Source organism: Pseudophryne corroboree, chromosome 2 (genome assembly GCF_028390025.1).
Source record: "Pseudophryne corroboree isolate aPseCor3 chromosome 2, aPseCor3.hap2, whole genome shotgun sequence".
In the NCBI taxonomy this organism is placed as follows: Eukaryota; Metazoa; Chordata; class Amphibia; order Anura; family Myobatrachidae; genus Pseudophryne; species Pseudophryne corroboree.
The window spans coordinates 572,497,979-572,518,162 of record NC_086445.1 but is presented as its reverse complement, the minus strand read 5'-3'; the positions used below and the strand labels follow the sequence as shown (position 1 = coordinate 572,518,162).

Sequence of the window (20,184 nt, the reverse complement as noted above, 5' to 3'; positions counted from 1 at the left end):
CTATGGTCACACAGACCACCAGCAGAACAGCCTCTGTGGTAAAGGAAGAAAGTAGCAATGTGCCGGATGTGTCTATCATCAGACAGCACATTAATGTAAAGGAGGTAGCAGCAATAGGAGATGTCCCCTATACTGTGTCTAGTAAGGGGGAAGATCATTGTAACTCAGATTATGAGTATTCTGCTGAATACACTCTCAGAGTTCCCAATGTAAATGAAGAATTTGTTATGCCCTTAGGCAAAGGTGAATTGTCAGCAGATTTAAACACTGATAGCAGCAGTACAGTGCACACAGGGGTGGGGAAGTTCCCCATGGTGAAAACTCCCATGGCAACCAGAGTTGCAAACCTTGAAATGTATTCACCTGGAAACATGTTTAAAGGGAAAATCCATGAAATTAATTCAGGAATGCATGTTTACAAACAAAGTTCCCAAACTTATGTAACCCCCACAGAGCACTCAGAGACTTCTAGTGATGGTGCAAATGTTTGCATGCTCTCAGAGAGACCACATGCAGAGTGTCATTCTGCAAACCACACACCAATTAACAATGACAAAAAGGATCACCAGGATGAAAATGTTTTTATGCCCTGGTGCCATAACCATTTTATTACAGGTGTGGAAAGACAGAAAGCCCTGGGACCTGCAATACATATTTGGCAAAGTTTAACAAGTTTCTCTCCCCACAAAAGTAGGTTTTTTCAGAAGCTCCAAGATTCTTCCAAACTAAGGAGCCACACCAAGCAGCAAACGCTATGGTTAAAGACAGTCTGGGACCAGGCTGCATCACAAGGGAGTATGGTCACAAGTGAATACGGTAGTATCATTCCTTTACTTGTTAGATCCAATGAAGCCATTGTTTGCTTTGATGTTCAAACAGCCACAGTTTCCAAATTAAACCTGCATCATATCTGCAGCGACAATTGTGCTGTCATTGACACACAATGTGACAGGAAAGATTGGCACAGGCCAGAAACAATTGTTTGTTTGTTATTCAATCGTTAAAAGACACATTTGTAAATTCTGTACCTGATAACATGCAGCAGATAGGACAGAATGCATAGCAAGCTATGTTAAATCACTGTATAAATATCTGTGATAGTCATTGTATGTATTTTTGTTTGATTCATAGTAATCCTGGCAACCTGTATACAGAATGGTGCAAGACTCCAAAAAGACTCCAATTTACAAGGGAAAAGGTCTTCATTAACCCTTTCATCGCTGCTATCCAGCAAAATCTACATAGCATCCCTAAAGACTGATATATGGACAAATCCTCAAGGAGTTTTCCAGTTTCACAAGAAAGGGGAAGGTTTTCATTAACCCTTTCATCACAAGTAATCATTACTTGTCTTTCAAACTACATGTACACTCCCACAACAGTGTACAGCACATCTCATCACTGTGATTATACAGAACTGTCTCATCCCTTCATATACCTTAATCACATATATGTAAACATTTGTCTGAGATATATTTTATATCATTGCATATATACCTTGTAAATATTTTATGTTTTTTTTATATATTACACAATAGATACTACCTATGCTTCCTTCGTAAAAGCTTCAAAAGTAATTAAATATCTAATACAGGATGGTATACCACGTTATAACAAATTGGGCCGAGATTATTAAGTGGGATGAATAATTCTCTTAATAAAGACTGTCACAAGTCTAAGATAATTATTTGTAGCATAACAGGGTCACTGTATATGCACATGGCTGCATATAAAATAATATTGGATGGAATTAGATATATTTAAAGCCATTCCTAAATGATATTTAATATCTGTTTGAAGCAAAATTATATTCATTTATTGTATTGATAGGATGTTACTATATACACATCAAAAGCATTTTAAATAATTATTAGTCAAAATATAGGTAGGATAGAAAACGCCTTTATATGGGTTAAACTGGTATAAGTTTATGTAAGATTGAGATGTATAAATAGGTACAAGGTAGAATAAGGAGATTTAAGACTGCATGGTAATTTATTCAGTGAGGAAATACAGAACAGAGTAGGTGTACTACTCACAGCCATTTGTGGTACTATTGCCCGAAGACAATTAAGACCTACTATTAACAAGCAAGGAAAGAAAGAAAGAAAGAAAAAAAAAAAAAAGACTGTTTCATATATGCCTGTTCTATTCAAAATCACAACCTGTTTGTGCAAAAGCAATATGGACACTGGTCACAACTGCGGCATTGGATAAACGCAAAGGAAACAGAACTGCTAAAGACTGTATAAAGACTATTACTATTACTGAGGGTCGTCACAAGTACTGAATGTTCAAGACACAGCACTCGACGTACACAGCCCTCTGCCTCAAACAGCGAAATGGCAAGCAAAGGAGCAGCTGCTACGAAGAATTCTACTTCTAGTAATGGTGCAAATGTTGCAAACGCAAGGCCATAATGCAAACGCAAGGCATCTCCAATTGCAAGCAAACCACGCAGATGACAGTCTTATCCCAGTAAATTGCTACATACAAGAACAGCAAAAATGTCCAAACGTACTGATCCAGATACAGAAAAAAGGTCTACAATTGGGCTATGGTATTCCAAATGTCTGTAGAAATTAGTTTTCCTCATGAATACTGAATAAAAACCTCAGTTTTGTCTGCTTTAGTTAAAAAGTAGAATAAGGTTAGGTAAGCTAAGAATTTTTAGAGATTTTTAAAATCATAATGGTTATTATTATTACACTTATGGTATATATTATGGTTACAACGAAAGTTATGTTTGAAGGAATATTTTGAAATGTATTTGGAAGCAATTACGCTAGTTTAATGTGTGGCCAATCAAAAGAATTTCTCATGGCCACAAGGGGGCGACTGTTGCCTTATAGGTAATTGTCTGCACTTAGTATAATATTAGGGCAATGGATATTGTCTGAATCAAAATATAATTCATTATAAATAGGCGATGTTACCATAGTGGACAGTATACTGGATATATATAGTAAGGAATAGATATGAAATAAGTTTGAATGTATGAGGTAATGTTTAGCTGATTTAAGAGATTAGGTTTGTGTATGTGTTTATATAGATATACTGTATATTTGTGTTTTACAGCAAGATGGTAAAAAATAGTGTAGGGAACAGGTTTATTCTGCTCTAGTCATAAATAAGGCCAGAGAGGTTACAGTAAGATCAAGAGTCATTGTAGAGAAAAGGTATTAGGCCATAAATGATAATAGGTATGTGACAGAGCTCTGTTGGTCATTGGAATTCACAGGTGTGCTTACAGTAGATCAGAATCTACTGGTTTGTCTATTGTCCAGTGAAGGTTAAAAGCTAGGGAGTATAAATTAACTACTATGAAAAGAGATCACATCCATTGATAAAACATTGTGTAACCGACCCCAGGAAAACTTGTCAATACAACAGAACTTTGGATGAAAAGACATTCCAGATTTTACAATACTATACTTGCTTAAGGCAGTGTGGACACCACACTTTTATGACACCATGCCTCCGTGAACAGGACACGACAGCCCAGTTCAATGTTTGTTTTATTACACCTTGGAATCTGACAAACCTATAATTACCTATTCCATTGGAAACTATGAGAATATGATAGTTTGAATTGGTAAAATATGAGATAAAAGGACCAGACTTGTAGTTAGGAGTTAGAAGGAAGAGGGAGAGGGAGAAGAAGAAGGAGAAGGAAGGAAGTCAGTCAGGAGGAGAAGTCATGGAGAACATGCAGAAGGAATGATTCTTGGGATGGCAATCTTTAACTTGCAAGTATACATTTTATGTTAGCAATTGAAACTGTTTGTGAAACTTATGTCATGTTGTTTTATGTTATGTAACGAAGGAAGCATATATAATTATAATTAGTATATATATCACTACTGTGTATATCTTATTCTGTACGATTTGATCTGCCTGTAAATAAAGAATCATATAAAAAGAGCGGTAATATTCAAGCTTGAACTCTCTTTAAGGAATCTTAACTTAATAACTTCATAAGTCATATGTATAAGGACTGCATATATGTATCAGCCAATTAGTTTGTAAGCCTGACATAATATATTTGCAGATATATATGATAAATGCATATTAATTGAAATATATCCATATATTAATAACCATATATGTTATATTAAATATTAATATTCATAAATATGATTCCATAAAGCAATAGCGAGCGAAGCGAGCCCGCGTGGGTCCAATGCTGCATAGAAAAATAAAATTCCCCCAAATGAACGGAGAACAAAGAAAACATTTAGGAGCTGTAAGGGTGGAAGTTCTCTCCTGCCCTCTCGTTTTGTCACGTCCAGGTCCTTAGCACGAAGGTAACATAGACACAACCGTGGCAGCAGTAGCACCTGAAGTAAATTACTGCTACCCTACACAGAAAATGAGACAGTGGTGGTCATTCCGAGTTGTTCGCTCGCTAGCAGATTTTAGCAGCATTGCACACGCTAGGCCGCCGCCCTCTGGGAGTGAATCATAGCTTAGCAGAATAGCGAACGAAAGATTAGCAGAATTGCGAATAGAAAATTCTTAGCAGTTTCTGAGTAGCTTCAGACCTACTCACAGATTGCGATCAGCTCAGGCCGTTTCGTTCCTGGTTTGACGTCACAAACACGCCCTATGTTCGGCCAGACACTCCTGCGTTTTTCCCTGACACGCCTGCGTTTTTCCGCACACTCCCAGAAAACGGCCAGTTTCCGCCCAGAAACACCCACTTCCTGTCAATCACACTCCGATCACTTCAACAATGAAAATTCTTTGTTCGGACGTGAGTAAATCTACTAAGTTTTGTGTTAAAATACTTAGCGCATGCGCACTGCGTACCATGCGCATGCGCATTTTAGCCTTAATCGCTCCGTTGCGAAAATTGGCAACGAGCGAACAACTCGGAATGACCCCCCAGTGTACAGGACGCATGATGCATGGCATTGTGAATGTGATGCATTCCACCACTCATTATATGCATATTAGCATTTAGTAACACCGTATACATGAAGATTATAGCAAAGGACAGTTATTCTTTGCTTTAAGGACTTCTAGCTTTAGGATCTGGGAGTCCTTCTGTGCATGCGTCGTGTGACTCACGTGCCACAAGGTGATGCTGGGAGGGATCTGATTGGAGCCTTCTCAATGCACATACACTGTAAACAAATGTGATTAGACACCCATCACCCCAAGCAAAAGTAAAATGGTGTGTTCCTGCAGCAGACACATGTTCGTAAAGGTATAAAATGGGTACAGGACCACTGATTAGATAATTTGCTAATGAAATGGCTTGCCGGAAGGAGCTAACCAAGGGGGTAATTCAGACCTGATCATTAGGCTGGCTGCGTTTTCTCACAGCCTGCGATCAGGTCCGAACCGCGCATGCATATGCACAACAATGCGCAGGCGCGACGGACCGCAACAACGGGGATTGGTGCATAGCGGCGAGATGGTGTGAAAAAAGCAATTGCACAGGTGATCGCAAGGTGACTGACAGGAAGAAGGTGTTTGTGGGTGGCAACTGACCGTTTTCAGGGAGTGTCTGGAAAATGCAGGCGTGTCCAAGCGTTGGAAGGGAGGGTGTCTGACGTCAATTCCGGTCCTGGACAGGCTGAAGTGATCGCAGAGGCTGAGTAAGTCCTGGGCTGCGCAGAGACTGCACAAAATCAGTTTGTGCAGCTCTGCTACACATGTGATCGCACACTTGCACAGCTCAAATACCCTCCCCCTGTAGGTGGCGACTATCTGATCGCAGGGCTGCAAAAATCACTGCCCAGTGATCAGGACTGAATTAGACCCCAAGTTTGAAAAGTGGATCATCGTAGGCTGCACACTGTAATGCTTCCAGGTGACGCTGGTCTGGTATACAGTGAAATCAGTAACCCAGATGGACTGGCCAGCTCAGGATGCAGATCTTAACCCCATTGAGAATCTCTAGGATGAATTAGAGTGACGGGTGCATTCTAGACAGACTCGACCTTCTTCAGTATCGCAATTGGTCACTGTAATTAAGGTGGAATGGAAAAACATACCACCTGCTGTTGTCCAGGAACTTGTGGACAGTTTGCCTAGACAGGTGTCTGCAGTAATCACTGCATGTCGTGGACCTACAAAGTACTGACGTCAATAAAATCTTATTGATATTTTTGCTGTCAGTGTCCAATCACTTTTGTCCATAGTGTAGAAGCCCATAAGGCCAGTATTGACGGGAGAGATGTGTGCTGAGCGATCTTAACACAGACTGCTCAGCACACATCTCTCCACCCGCTCAGCACAGCGCGATGTGTGCTGAGTGAGGGGGACGGATGGGGGGCCGCTCATTTCACCCAGCGGGTGAAATGAGTGATGTACTAGATTGAGCCTGCATGCAGGCCAATCTAGCACCGGCGATAACGCCGCGTGGGGCCGTGCATCGCTATCGCTGTGGGGGATACATACGGAGAGATCAGTACTTAACTTCTAAGCAATCTAGTCAGATTGCTTAGAATTTAAGCACTGATCTCTCCGTGTGTACCCCCCTATAGGCTTCTATTTAGTAATGCCACCACATCCAAGCGACACATTCTGGAGTGACAATGCTAAATTCCTTTGTCGTATAAACAACCCTTTATGAAGTCTAAGAACACTGTACGCTGCTTACTTAAGAAGTACCGTAAGGGTACGCTATTTGCGTAACGATCGCTCAGCCGTAGGCGAGACGCTCAAGCGTCACGTTCGCTCACGGCCCAGTGATCACAGGACAACACGTTATTGGCTATGATTAGAGTAATGATTCGCTATGGCGTAGCGGACGCTCGAGACCACGAGGAGATCACCAGCGGCGCAGACGCTCACAACGCTATACCTTTATGTCTAAACCTTATACCAATGAAATGCACAGAATACCTTAATGTGAGTACAGGGTGTAAGTGCAACCTTGTGTAACCTGACTAACTACAAAGCTGCTTGAGCGTCACCGACGCTCAAGTGAACACTTAACACTATAGGAAATACACAGATACTGGTTTAGGGTCCAAAGCCTATTAACTGTATTATATCTAATATACTTGTAAAAGGGGATAACAGTACAAATGATACACTACAATATAACAGAGACTTCCTAACCAAAATACAATACTATCTAATACAATTCAATACTAGTCTAGGGGAGATGTGAGAGAAAAGAGAAAGGAGAGAGAGAGAGAGAGAGAGAAATGGAGAGAGATGAGAGAAATTGGCTCACAGTAAGACAATGATTACGGAGAGAAAACTTACGCACAAGGGTAAACGATCGCATGCGCCTGGACATCCAGCACCCGATTTTCAGCAATGAGAACCGTTGAAGAGTGAGAGCTGGATGTGGTCGGCCTGCCTATTTATGCCCCACACACAATGCAATCCTACAGTCCCTACAATCCCATTGTCCATTGGACGTCGGAATTCGGCCCTGCATCATAACAAAAGGTCATAGGTTGATTCATACAGGTGGGCTGTGACGATTTCAAACAGCTCAGGTGGGTGGGGAACTAGGTTTCCCGCCGCATACCTGAGTATGAGTAAATAGTAGAAATGGACATAAACTTCTTATGTCCATAACTATTCGCACGAGCGATTAATACGCTCCAAACCAACACCGGAATATTGCTAATTAAATACTCTTCCGATGGGTACCAAACACTGCTGCATGACTCTTGTTAGACCCTTCCCACAATACAAAGAGGGATTCCTCTGCTCAGGGACATTCTATATTAACTAAACTTTCAGAAACTATCAAAGGGACCATGATCTACAAACTACATTAATTGTGAAAATATGTAACGATTGGGTCGCACGCTACGACTACATACTCTTTACCGTAAATATGCATACCGATGCGAGCGGGTGCACGCATCAGCGGGTATGCGCTATCACGGGAAAGCGCACGCATGCGCAGCACGGACCAGCATGAGGTGCAAATATGGCAGCGTGTATAGGGATATTTTTCTGACTTTGACAGTCCACCCTTTGGCAGTCAATAATAACTGCCACCTTCTAAAACATTTCAAAAGGAGAAAAATATATGTCAGGGGTTAATTCATTTCCATGGTTGGGTGAGGGAGGAGAGAGGAGTAGGTGTGAAGAGGGTATGACCTAGTGTGATAGCAGAAGCATGTGTGTATGAGTCCATGTTTGGAGGGTCATGTATCATCGTGCCGTACGTGTTGTAAATCAAGCTTCGAGGTATTGCGAAGTATACATTTGAATTCCTTCTTATCCTGTGGTACAGGTCTGTGGATGGGCTGTCAAACTTTACCGAGCTCTTTTCGGATTTTGAACAAAATGGGGAGCACATTTTAGTTGATGATACATGAATGGGGGGATATGTGATTGCTGATATCTGTGCCTGTATTCCCTATACTATGTGTGTTATTACCTGAGGGTTGTAGAGATGAAGATAAAGAACACTTATGGAAAATGCAATGATATTCTATGTCAGGGAAATGTACATCTGTCGTTGAAGTTGTGTTCGGTATCTGTTGAGAGTCGTCTTCTTTGCGCTGTATTGCTCCTTGGGCATGAGCAAATAGCTTTGTCAGTGCCATCAGATTTACAAAAAATGTTGGGCTAGCGTGAGTTTAAAAATACTAGGGAAACTGGGGATCCATGGCAAAGTTCATCAAGTGTCCATATCATAGGTTGTCAAAACTTCATCTTGGTGCTTGTCTGTTGTCTGTATAGCGTCTCGTCAACTTCCTCGTCCAAGGGGGTCTTTGTATCTTGGAGAAAAGCAGAAAAACAGGTGAAAGAAACGGACCGTATAATCGCATTTTCATCACATTCTGGTTTCTATCATTGGGTCATAAATCAAATCCAGGTTAATTACAGTTTCCTCACTCCTCAAGCTCATCACTTTTGTACTTTGTTTGCACCTCATTAAAGCCTGCCCGCATCTAAATATCAATCCAATCGATATAACGACACCCAAGATACATAGTAGAAACTTTCCGACATCCATTATGACTCCTTGAGCCCAGTCTCCCAAACCGGAGAACCAATTTCGCGGGTTCAACCATGACACCCAACCAGTCAGCTCATTACCTACAGCAGCAAGGGTGAGATTGTGTTTTCGACGAAATTCCCACTTCAATTGGAGAATATCGTCCATCTTTTGGTCTATGACCTCTACCGGATCCTCGGTGCTATTTGTGATATACATGCAACACTTTATGCCGTACTGTGTTGCCAATGTAACACAATATCCGCCTGTTACTGCTGTAAGATAATTAAGAACCATCCTATGCTGAACTAGTTCTGTTTTATAAGCTTGAAGTTCTCTTCCAGTGTATCTAAACGTGTCATCATACATTTCAGTGATATTATCTAACAAATTGGCGAGTGCGGAAATGTATTTATAGTTCATCACTCCTCGAGCGGTGCGAGTGAAATCTAACGCTACCAGAACCTGAATCCCGGTGGATTCATGGATAAGATCAGAGGCCGGATGCTCTAACCTTTCTGACAGTTGTCTTTTAACTCGGTGCTCGTAATGAGTGTGAGTATAAGGAGCTTGGGCACCACGGTGTATGTCCTTCATTTTGTCATGTGTAACAGTCATCACTTCAGGCAATACTTTTCCAATATAACACAATCCTTCAGAGTTTGGGGCAAGCCACTTGTACGCCTTTCTCCCGCATATGAAATATGCATCATCGGGGAGAACATATGGGACGGAGAAGGACATTACCATGTTACAAACCTTCCAGGTGAAATCTCCTGACCCTAATTCTTCCATCTGCTTAATGCACGTATCAGTTTGTACGATATGTGCACAGTATCCTGGTGATACCTCTCCAACTCTAGTAATCCTATTTCCTAAGGTATATCGATACCGGAAAGATTTTCCTCTACTGGCTATGTGGCGTACAAGCTCTGTATCTGTAGGCATTCTATCTGCTCTATGCGAGAAGGTCATGGTTAAGTTGCTCCATGACACTTCCCAATTTCCCGGCTTTCGGGGATTGGAGATGTTGAAACATAAGAGGGACCTATCCACATGGTATTGGTGGAGCTTCAAACTAGGAGGGCTGGAGATGTTAAACCTCCGGTCCACCGGTCTCCCACCACTTAGCTCAAGTACCTCCCCTAACGTTAAAGGAAATGGTACTAGCCCTGATTTGCTATGACCCTGAGGTACTTGAGAGCATACCCAACAATCTGTTTTATTTAACACGTTACCCACTAGGGAGTGATGGTCACTCAATGGATGCTGGTCCATATGGATATTAAGACTGGATTGGCATTTCTTTATGCATCCATCTTCAACCATTGTCACAGAGCCTACAGATACAGTTTTTCTTTTTGAACTAACAATCCTTCAAAGAAAATGTTTACAGATAACATGGTTGTTAGATCGTGCCCGGTACTCGCCTTTGCTTGGTGATTGGGTTGCTATTGGAAATTTACACCTCCGTCTCAGTCATCAGGACCTTTCTGGATCCTTTCTCGACCTCACTGGTACTCTCACCGAAACAGACTGCTCTGGTCAACATCATGGTTAACGGGAAAATCCATATCACAGTCTCTTGGGGCAAGTCCATCTTACAGGAGGAGAAAAGAAGAAATTTGTAAAGGGGGTATAAGAAAACAGTTTGAGGGGGAGAGAACTTGTTACGATAATAAGTTCTCTCGTCTTGTTGTTCTTCTTGTTCTGCTGTCCTCTCAAAGGTGCTGTCTCTCAGTCTTCCAAACGAACATTCTGGTGATGCAATATTCCTTCCCAACCGACGATCTTTCTGTAAGGAGCAAAAATCTGGCATTACCATTGGTCCAACTGAGGGGTGACATAGCATCTTTAAACCATGGAAACATGAGTGAGAAGAGAGAGAAAACACAAAAAAAACCAAAAGAGATAGAGAACAATTCATGTGCATATATGCATTACATAACTCGACAATAACCATCAATAAGAAAAGAGAAACAAAACATTTTTTTTAAACATTGTCAACATTAAGAAAACATTGTTAGCATTAGAAAAACATTGTCAGACTTATTAGGCTGTCATATCTATGTGTCTAATGGTCTCCTTGAGCAGTCCCTCCCCACCAGCACCTGCATTACTCCACTGTCTGTATCTGGCCAGAAATACATTGTGGCGGAGGTCATGCTGGGGTTTGGTAGACTTCTGCAAGGACCAAGTGGGTATGCAAGGTGTGAATTCTTACCAATACTCGTCAGAGATGGGGATAGAGAGAGAGAGAGAAAAAAAAAAAAAACATTTCACTGATACATTTACAACGTTTCACCTGGTCATTCCTGTGTCTTTCAGTGAATGACCTCCCAATTTATTAACCGTTACCTCAGGCTTACCATCAGTCCTAATGATCACCTTTCCTGACTATATATTATGGGTGTGGCCCAAAATTCTTCCTATATGATCCCTGATTATAATGGTGTGTGTTGTAATTTTGCTCATTTCTTGGTCTAGGGGGTCTAACTTTATGTGGGTTATTACAGTTGTTGGCATAATGCCCTTCTCTTCTACAATGGTAACAGATCCTTGGCTTTCTCCGAGTGTCAGTGAACTGGGGTCTTGGCTGATTTGATGCCTCCTCAAACGCTCGGATGCTCATCATCATCAACCGTTTCCCCTGTTCTTCCCTTATTCCTTGGATTTCATGATTATGGTGTTGTCTTTCTCTTGATCTACAATCTCTTGCAAAGTGTCCCTTTTTATGACAATTGTAACAGACTTCCATATCTGGATTTCTCGCAGGGGTGTGGGGCTTTTGTTGGGGTGGTCTTGTGGTTAGGGCCTGTATATTTGCTGCCATTAACTTATCTCTTAGTGACTCTCTGTATCTGGTGATATTCTGATCATGATTAATGACGGCCTCTCTTAGTGCGGTCACCGAGATATCTCTCCAGTTTGGGTTGGTGGTCTGTACCTTTGTTTTTAATTCATCCTTTAAACCATTCATTAATACCTTAACCGCTATTCCTTTATGTTGTGCATTTGTCTTGATGTCTGCGATCCCAGTGTTTCTAGCCATTATTTGCAGTGCTCGATTGAAATAATTAGAAACATTTTCCCTTTCGTTCTGCCTTATGGAGAAAATGTCATTCCACTTGACAGCGGCTGGGAAATATATTCCTAACTGTCGGTTAATCTGCCTAATACATTCCTGATTGTGTTCCTCCATACAAGGTACCTCCGTGTCTAATTTACAATCAGCAATGAATTTTGCAGGGTCAACACTGGAGGGCAAACATGCCCTCAGCACTGTCCGCCACTCTTGGTTGGTGGGTCCTGTGGCGTTTCCTAGTTCTTTAATAAACCTTTGACATTTGGCTAGATTTTTCCTAGGATCAGGAAATTCAGACATAATTGATCTCAATTCGGTCCGGGACCAGAGACAGTGCATTGCACTGTCCTTGACGGGAATGATTCCCTGATCGTCAGTCTTCCCATTGGGGACTGAGATCACCCTGGCCAGATCGAACTCAGTTACATCATCTTGTGTTGGTCTTACATTTTGGGGTACATCTGTTTGTGCGTGATATGAAACATTGTACGTACCTGTGGACACGACCTCACCTGACCCTTCGTTAGGGGGTTTGATTATTGCCTTTACCAATTTGGTCGCGTCCACCTGGATGGCTTTTGTGATGGTTGCTGGAAGAGGTGCTGACATCGTTCTGGGCTCACTTTCTTGTTTGTATTCCTGAGGGAAGTTTGACATGGGGTGCAACTTGCATAGGTTAATAGTTGTACATTCAACAGTATTACAATAATCATTGTTACATTTATTACACTTATTCTTATAATCTATATTACAGTTGCTAAGAGCGTTTTTATTGTTCCACCTCGTGCTTTTCTCCGCAACCACAATCCTCCCTGCTGCCATATCTCTCCCCTCAAGATAAGAGTCAGAAAAGTCAATTGAACCTCTTTGTAATTCACCTTCCTGTTGCCATAACTGCAAATAATCATAATGTTTACTTCGTCTCTTTGTTGGTTCAATGAGACATATCCTCCTCCTTAAATTTTGTAACACTTTTGGGCTAAAGCTGCCTATATTTGGGAACTTCTCCCCATCATGTACAGTCATTCTCTCCCATTCATCACATAAAACTTCAGCGTGATTTCCATATTTCTCACACATCACATATCGTGCCGACCCGACTGGCCGGTTCCCTAAATCAACCCGAACCGAGGTTGATCGCCCCCTACCTGAACAACTGGCCCCCATAATCTGCAGGTGTTGCTTACTACTCCTTTGATCTTTATATCAAGGTTTTCAGCGAACCCTTACAAACAAACCAAGATGTCCTGGGCAGGCTGGCGGTGGTTGTTTACCAAGTACCCCACTCACTTCTCGCCCACGTTGGCCAGTACTGCAATCACTGTAACCAGAGCTGCTGTACCCAACTCAGGGCCCCTGTGAACCTGTGTTTACTGGAACATATGAGGGTTACCCGCAGGACACTTACTCTTTCCAGTAAAGGTGGGGTTGTTAGATAGTTCCTGAGTGACCAGCGAACTTCCCTTTAAAAATAAAAAATTACACAAATCACGTCAGAATGTACAAATAGCGTTTGTGACCACTTTACTCTAATGGTATTAGGTCAGATTACTAACTACTGCACACAATTACGTGCGGTCCAATCGTTCAGTACATAAACACTACTTGTCATGTACTGAAAGATCAATGGAATCGATGTTTCCGGCCGCGATTCCTTCAGCAAGAGCTTGTATGGCCTATATGGGTTCTGCACCAACACCCCAGGCGTTGTGCCTCTTGTACCTTTATAGCGGACCTCTTTGTCTATTTACCTTATGGTCCGCTATACTCTAATGCTCAAATATTATTTAACCAGGGATGCCTCCCTAGCCACCGTATATGTCACTTACACGTATGTCCTTTGACGAGTACCCGACTTTCCTTTTGGTTCAACCTCTAAGTTATATAAACTTATGTGATAAAAACACACTCACTCAACACATGTACACTTTGTTTCTATATCTATTTCTGCGCAGAAATTTTTCTTCAGCCCAGCAGTGTTACCAATTTGGAGCAGGATCTGTTAAACTAAATTTCAGATTTTTCCAAAAATAGATTTGCGTTATTTACCGCTGTGCGTTACTTATCGCCTTTGCGCTAATTCAACTTTTCGTGACTTGAGCTACGTGGGCGTAACCGGACGCTACGTTGCGTAACGTACGCTGCGTGCGTCTGCCTTTGGATTGCGTACGCAAGTCTTTTGTTAGGGACACGTGTACGCAAAACAAAGATCCACCGTAACACAATTTCTATTTTTATCAATGTAGATGATCCCTGATCATCTACCGCACACCACACTGACTGCCTTATCTCCCAGACAAGCCGTGTGTTGGTCTATACTTTAACTATTACCTCTACTATGAAATAACAGCAAATCTCTTTTAGCACTTTCTATCAACTATAAAAATTGGCAAACAGGAATAGTGATATACGAAATTTGAAAAAAGAAATGCAGATATATATGTATGCGTGCGTGTATACGCAAGACAGAAGAGAAATAAACAGTTTTAAAAGACACAAGCGTTTTGTTCTTACTTCCGGTTCCCGGATTCCTTCAGCACTCTTTATCTAAGCGAAGCAGACGCTTATCCCGTCAGCACTGCGAGACAACCTCCCACCCTTTGCTGGGGGGATAATGTCTGCTGATCTACCTAGTGCAGATATGAGAAGGATAGGACGAGTCCCCAATTGACAATGCTAAATTCCTTTGTCGTATAAACAACCCTTTATGAAGTCTAAGAACACTGTACGCTGCTTACTTAAGAAGTACCGTAAGGGTACGCTATTTGCGTAACGATCGCTCAGCCGTAGGCGAGACGCTCAAGCGTCACGTTCGCCCACGGCCCAGTGATCACAGGACAACACGTTATTGGCTATGATTAGAGTAATGATTCGCTGTGGCGTAGCGGACGCTCGAGACCACGAGGAGATCACCAGCGGCGCAGACGCTCACAACGCTATACCTTTATGTCTAAACCTTATACCAATGAAATGCACAGAATACCTTAATGTGAGTACAGGGTGTAAGTGCAACCTTGTGTAACCTGACTAACTACAAAGCTGCTTGAGCGTCACCGACGCTCAAGTGAACACTTAACACTATAGGAAATACACAGATACTGGTTTAGGGTCCAAAGCCTATTAACTGTATTATATCTAATATACTTGTAAAAGGGGATAACAGTACAAATGATACACTACAATATAACAGAGACTTCCTAACCAAAATACAATACTATCAAATACAATTCAATACTAGTCTAGGGGAGATGTGAGAGAAAAGAGAAAGGAGAGAGAGAGAGAGAGAAATGGAGAGAGATGAGAGAAATTGGCTCACAGTAAGACAATGATTACGGAGAGAAAACTTACGCACAAGGGTAAACGATCGCATGCGCCTGGACATCCAGCACCCGATTTTCAGCAATGAGAACCGTTGAAGAGTGAGAGCTGGATGTGGTCGGCCTGCCTATTTATGCCCCACACACAATGCAATCCTACAGTCCCTACAATCCCATTGTCCATTGGACGTCGGAATTCGGCCCTGCATCATAACAAAAGGTCATAGGTTGATTCATACAGGTGGGCTGTGACGATTTCAAACAGCTCAGGTGGGTGGGGAACTAGGTTTCCCGCCGCATACCTGAGTATGAGTAAATAGTAGAAATGGACATAAACTTCTTATGTCCATAACTATTCGCACGAGCGATTAATACGCTCCAAACCAACACCGGAATATTGCTAATTAAATACTCTTCCGATGGGTACCAAACACTGCTGCATGACTCTTGTTAGACCCTTCCCACAATACAAAGAGGGATTCCTCTGCTCAGGGACATTCTATATTAACTAAACTTTCAGAAACTATCAAAGGGACCATGATCTACAAACTACATTAATTGTGAAAATATGTAACGATTGGGTCGCACGCTACGACTACATACTCTTTACCGTAAATATGCATACCGATGCGAGCGGGTGCACGCATCAGCGGGTATGCGCTATCACGGGAAAGCGCACGCATGCGCAGCACGGACCAGCATGAGGTGCAAATATGGCAGCGTGTATAGGGATATTTTTCTGACTTTGACAGGAGCTTGAGGCATATGCATTAAGCAGCCAACCCTCTGAAAACTGCATTTTTAGAGGTTTGAAGGCAAAATACAGCTGAATGCATCCTGCCCAGTGGCTATTTCTTCCCAATAACAATAGCAAAACTAAGTGGTTATATACATTCACCTTCACTCCTTCCCAACAGCAGGACACAGAGCTATGTGCTGTACAGTACAGGTTGCTGCTTTCTGCAAGGTGCTCATATTTCATTGATTACATTTGCAATGTGATCTGGGCACTATGTAACAGCCCAAGATCGCATTGCAGAATGCAGTCACATTGAATAAATGTATCACCAGGCACAGGCAGGGACAGGGGTTCCTGCAGTGACGTGCGGTGGGGTGAGGCAGGTGAGGCAGAGCCTTTCCTGTCATACTGTTTGTACCAGAGTTATGACTGTATAAAGTATATGAAAAATACAAAGAATATGTTTGAAATATCGTCTTTGCATTATTCTAATCATTTTTATAGCCAAAACTCTGGAGTAAAAAGTCTATGGCAGGTGAGTCAGTGCCTCGCCTGTGTATCCTTTCCACACATCTCTGATCAAAACTCACCAAATTTCCAAGAGTTTATACTGCTGCACCTGTGTATAATGCCCAGATGTACCCTTTGGCTCATATTTTGTGTATAAATCTGGCTCTGGTGCTAGCTAGTGCCTCCTTAGCCTTTTAGCTCACCGCACGTCCCTGGGTTCCTGCAATGTGCCGAGTGTTGTGACGGGCATTTTGCACATGTAGTTACACTGACCACCATGCACAGCTGCAATTTCCAGCGGAGGGTTCCTGAACTACAGGCCCGATCTGTAGCTATAGACTACAACGGACTAATGTCATGTACGGATGGCGCTAGCTGCAGGGGCCAATATCGGGAATGCTTTGCATACCGGATATTGGTAAATCTGGCAGCATCGCATCCCCCATATAAACCTCTGTGGGATGCGGCTGCTGGCGGGAATGGAGGTATTGCAGTAGATATAGGAGTATCTGCTACGATCCCTCCTTCATACATTGTGGTGAATATTTGGATCTAACCCCTGAAAACACCCGCACAAATATTGGTTGATAAATGGGTGTTTTAGGGGGTTGATAAAGAAATGTGATTTCTTAGTTTTTTATTTGTAATAAATTTGCAAAAATCTAATAAAAAAAACTTTTTTCACATTGTCTTTATGGGGTATTGTGTGTAGAATTTGGAGGGGAAAAATTAATTTATTCCATTTTGGAATAAGGGTGTAACATAACAAAATGTGGAAAAAGTAAAGCGCTGTGAACAGTGTCGGACTGGAGCATGAAGGGCCCACCAGGGGAAGGCTGTTATAGGGGCCCATTCTTAAGGGTGTGGCCAGGCTCCAGTGGGGGCGTGGCTAGCAACCACAGAGGTTTGACTAATCATTACAGAGTACATGTTTGTGCCCCATGGTAAATATATAATAAAACATATTCTTGCGAAGTATAATGTAACATGTATAATGCATAATTCAAGTGCACTAGGATAGAGTCTGGAACCTGATCCCTAAAGGAAGAGGAGGGTGCACAGGCAGTGTGGCCCACCGGTGGTTTCCCCTGTTCCCCTGTGGGCCAGTCCGACCCTGGCTGTGAATACTTTACGGATGCACTGTATGTATCTCAAGGAAAGACACATTGTGTTGCTTTCAGCTATTGATTAAGGAATGACATGATGTGAGGATTACATACTGCACTGTGTATTGATCAAGGGGCTTAAATCAGACATGATCGCTCGCCAGGGGTATTTTGCACTGCTGCGAGCAGATAGACGCCGCCCATAGGGGAGTGTATTTTTGCTTTGCAAGTGTGCGATTGCATGTGCAGCCGAGCGGTACAAAATATATTTGTGCAGTTTCTGAGTTGCCCAGAACTTACTCAACCCTTGCGATCACTTCAGCCTGTCCGGTCCCGGAAATTGACGTCAGACACCCGCCCTGCAAACGCTTGGACATATCTGCGTTTTTCCAACCACTCCCTGAAAACGGTCAGTTGCCACCCACAAACGCCTTCTTCCTGTCAATCTCCTTGCGATCGGCTGTGCGAGTGGATTCTTCGTAAAACCCATTGCACAACAACAATCCGCTTTGTACCCGTGCGACGTGCCTGCGCATTGCGGTGAATACGCATGCGCAGTTCTAGCGTGCGATCAGGTTTGAATTACCCCCAATGTTTGTAGTTTTGGATTTGTCACCTTTAGCTTTCCCTGCAGTGGATTTTCTACAAGCTGCATGTTTATATACCATTGGTCAATAGTTGTTGGGATTTTGACCGTCGGGATTTTGCTTGTAGGTAAATTGACCGCATCCCGATGAAAGGGTGTGGAGCCAAATATATGCTTTTAAAGGAATTGTCCAACCTCAGACATCAGACATCTGCAAACTGGGATGGGACACTGAAAGAAAACCATTGTAGTACAGATGTTGTTACAATTTGTTATAAAATGTTAGTTTTAAACACAATTATTTCTACTAAATTAGCTATTTAACAATACTCCAAGCAAGGGATTTTAACATCAAACCTCCTATGATGACATGTATACACTATGCTTGTTAGCTGCCATTAATAGTGTCATTTATGTGCACCTTGCCATTCAGTTACATCCCTCTGTATTTGAAACACAGATTGCTCAACATGCATTAGCAAGGACTTGAACTAACAACCTCATGCACCATAATCAACAACTTTTTAACACATGTAGCTATTTGCTCCTGCATAAGAAGTCTTACAATTCTATATAAAGCAATTTACAATTCAGTCCGTTTAAGCCTTTGCAGCAAAGCAGATCAATGTAGTGTGTGGCTACAGGGGATTGGGTGTATCTGCTGCATTACATGCTCATTCCTTACTAGTTACCAGCCCGTCAAAATGACAGAATAACATAACAGTAATGTCAGTGCCAGCGGCTTTGTGCACCCGAACGGAGTAACACTTGAATTGCTCCGTTGGGCACACAAAACCGCTGGCGCTGACAAAACTGTGGCAGCCGGCATGCAAAACACATAGCCGTTTATTATTTAGGATTAGTGCATGGGTGCAGAGAGGAGGGAGGGAGGGACCTCTTTACTTTGGCTCGGGCACACCAAGTTATGGTGTGCATTATGTACATATTAAAAACTAATTCCTGTGTGCTTAAAGTCGCAGCCCAGGTATTCTGCGTCTGCGTTGCGAATAAGATGCAAAATGTATAAGAAAGACGGTATGCTCAGTTGTGCCAGGCGTCTCGTGCCATATGGCGTATAGTTGCTTGGTATATGAGGATTTGTGTATATTGTGCCTTGCAGAGTAGTGTGCTACAAACCTACCTTCAACTGCTTTTAAATAGAAGTGTGAGGGAGGAGTCTGTAGGGTGTCTAGTGCACCTGTACTAAACTGACAGCATTATATAACAAATGTACTGCTATTTTCTAATTTCATGTCTGGTATTATGCTAATTGTGTATTGGTGGAACCTAATAAAGCTGAGATTATGTTATATGTTATATGTCAGTTTCCTAAACTCCGCCATTACAGTGCAAGTTTTAAGAATATCCATTCTTGAGTCCAGAGGGTTAAATCAAATTAATTTAGATACTAATTAAGTCACCTGTGTTCAAGCATAGATATCATTAAAACCTGGATTGTAAAGGCAGAGTTTGGGAACCTCTTTTATATGTGATATGCTATTGTAGATGTTGAACTGGTACACATATACGGCACACTGATCGCATAGGTTGCAAAACCTGCATTAAAGCTCCACTTTTTTGTCAGGGCTGGACTGGAACTAAAAGTTAGCCCTAGCATTTAAAGCATATATGCCCTTCCTGTGAACGACATCTGGCACCTGGTAAGGTCGATGCCAGGTTGGACCTGTGTCCAAATTCCAGGGTCAGACCCGAGTTTGCAATGTGAAAGCAGGTATTTATTAGTACTTCAGAGAATTTAATAAAACCATCTAGACTCATACATGGACATCCTTAAAACCTGGATTGTAATGTCGGACTTTGGGAAACTCTGTTAATAATAGCTCACAAGTTAAATGTCAAAATAAGATATATGAAGTTTGGTGTTCAAATCACTTATACCACTTTTCCTTAA

General features: G+C 42.1%; 1 long non-coding RNA gene across 2 annotated transcripts in view; it reads right to left on the bottom strand.

The window, feature by feature from the left end:
• LOC135036201 (uncharacterized) overlaps positions 1-20,184 on the bottom strand; it is a 226,984-nt gene that overhangs the window by 8,432 nt on the left and 198,368 nt on the right. Inside the window, exon 4 of one of the 2 annotated variants that reach the window (XR_010231019.1) lies at positions 18,303-18,503. This is a non-coding gene — a long non-coding RNA (uncharacterized LOC135036201). The remainder of the gene's footprint in view (positions 1-18,302; positions 18,504-20,184) is intronic. The other variant, XR_010231013.1, reaches the window with a different exon arrangement.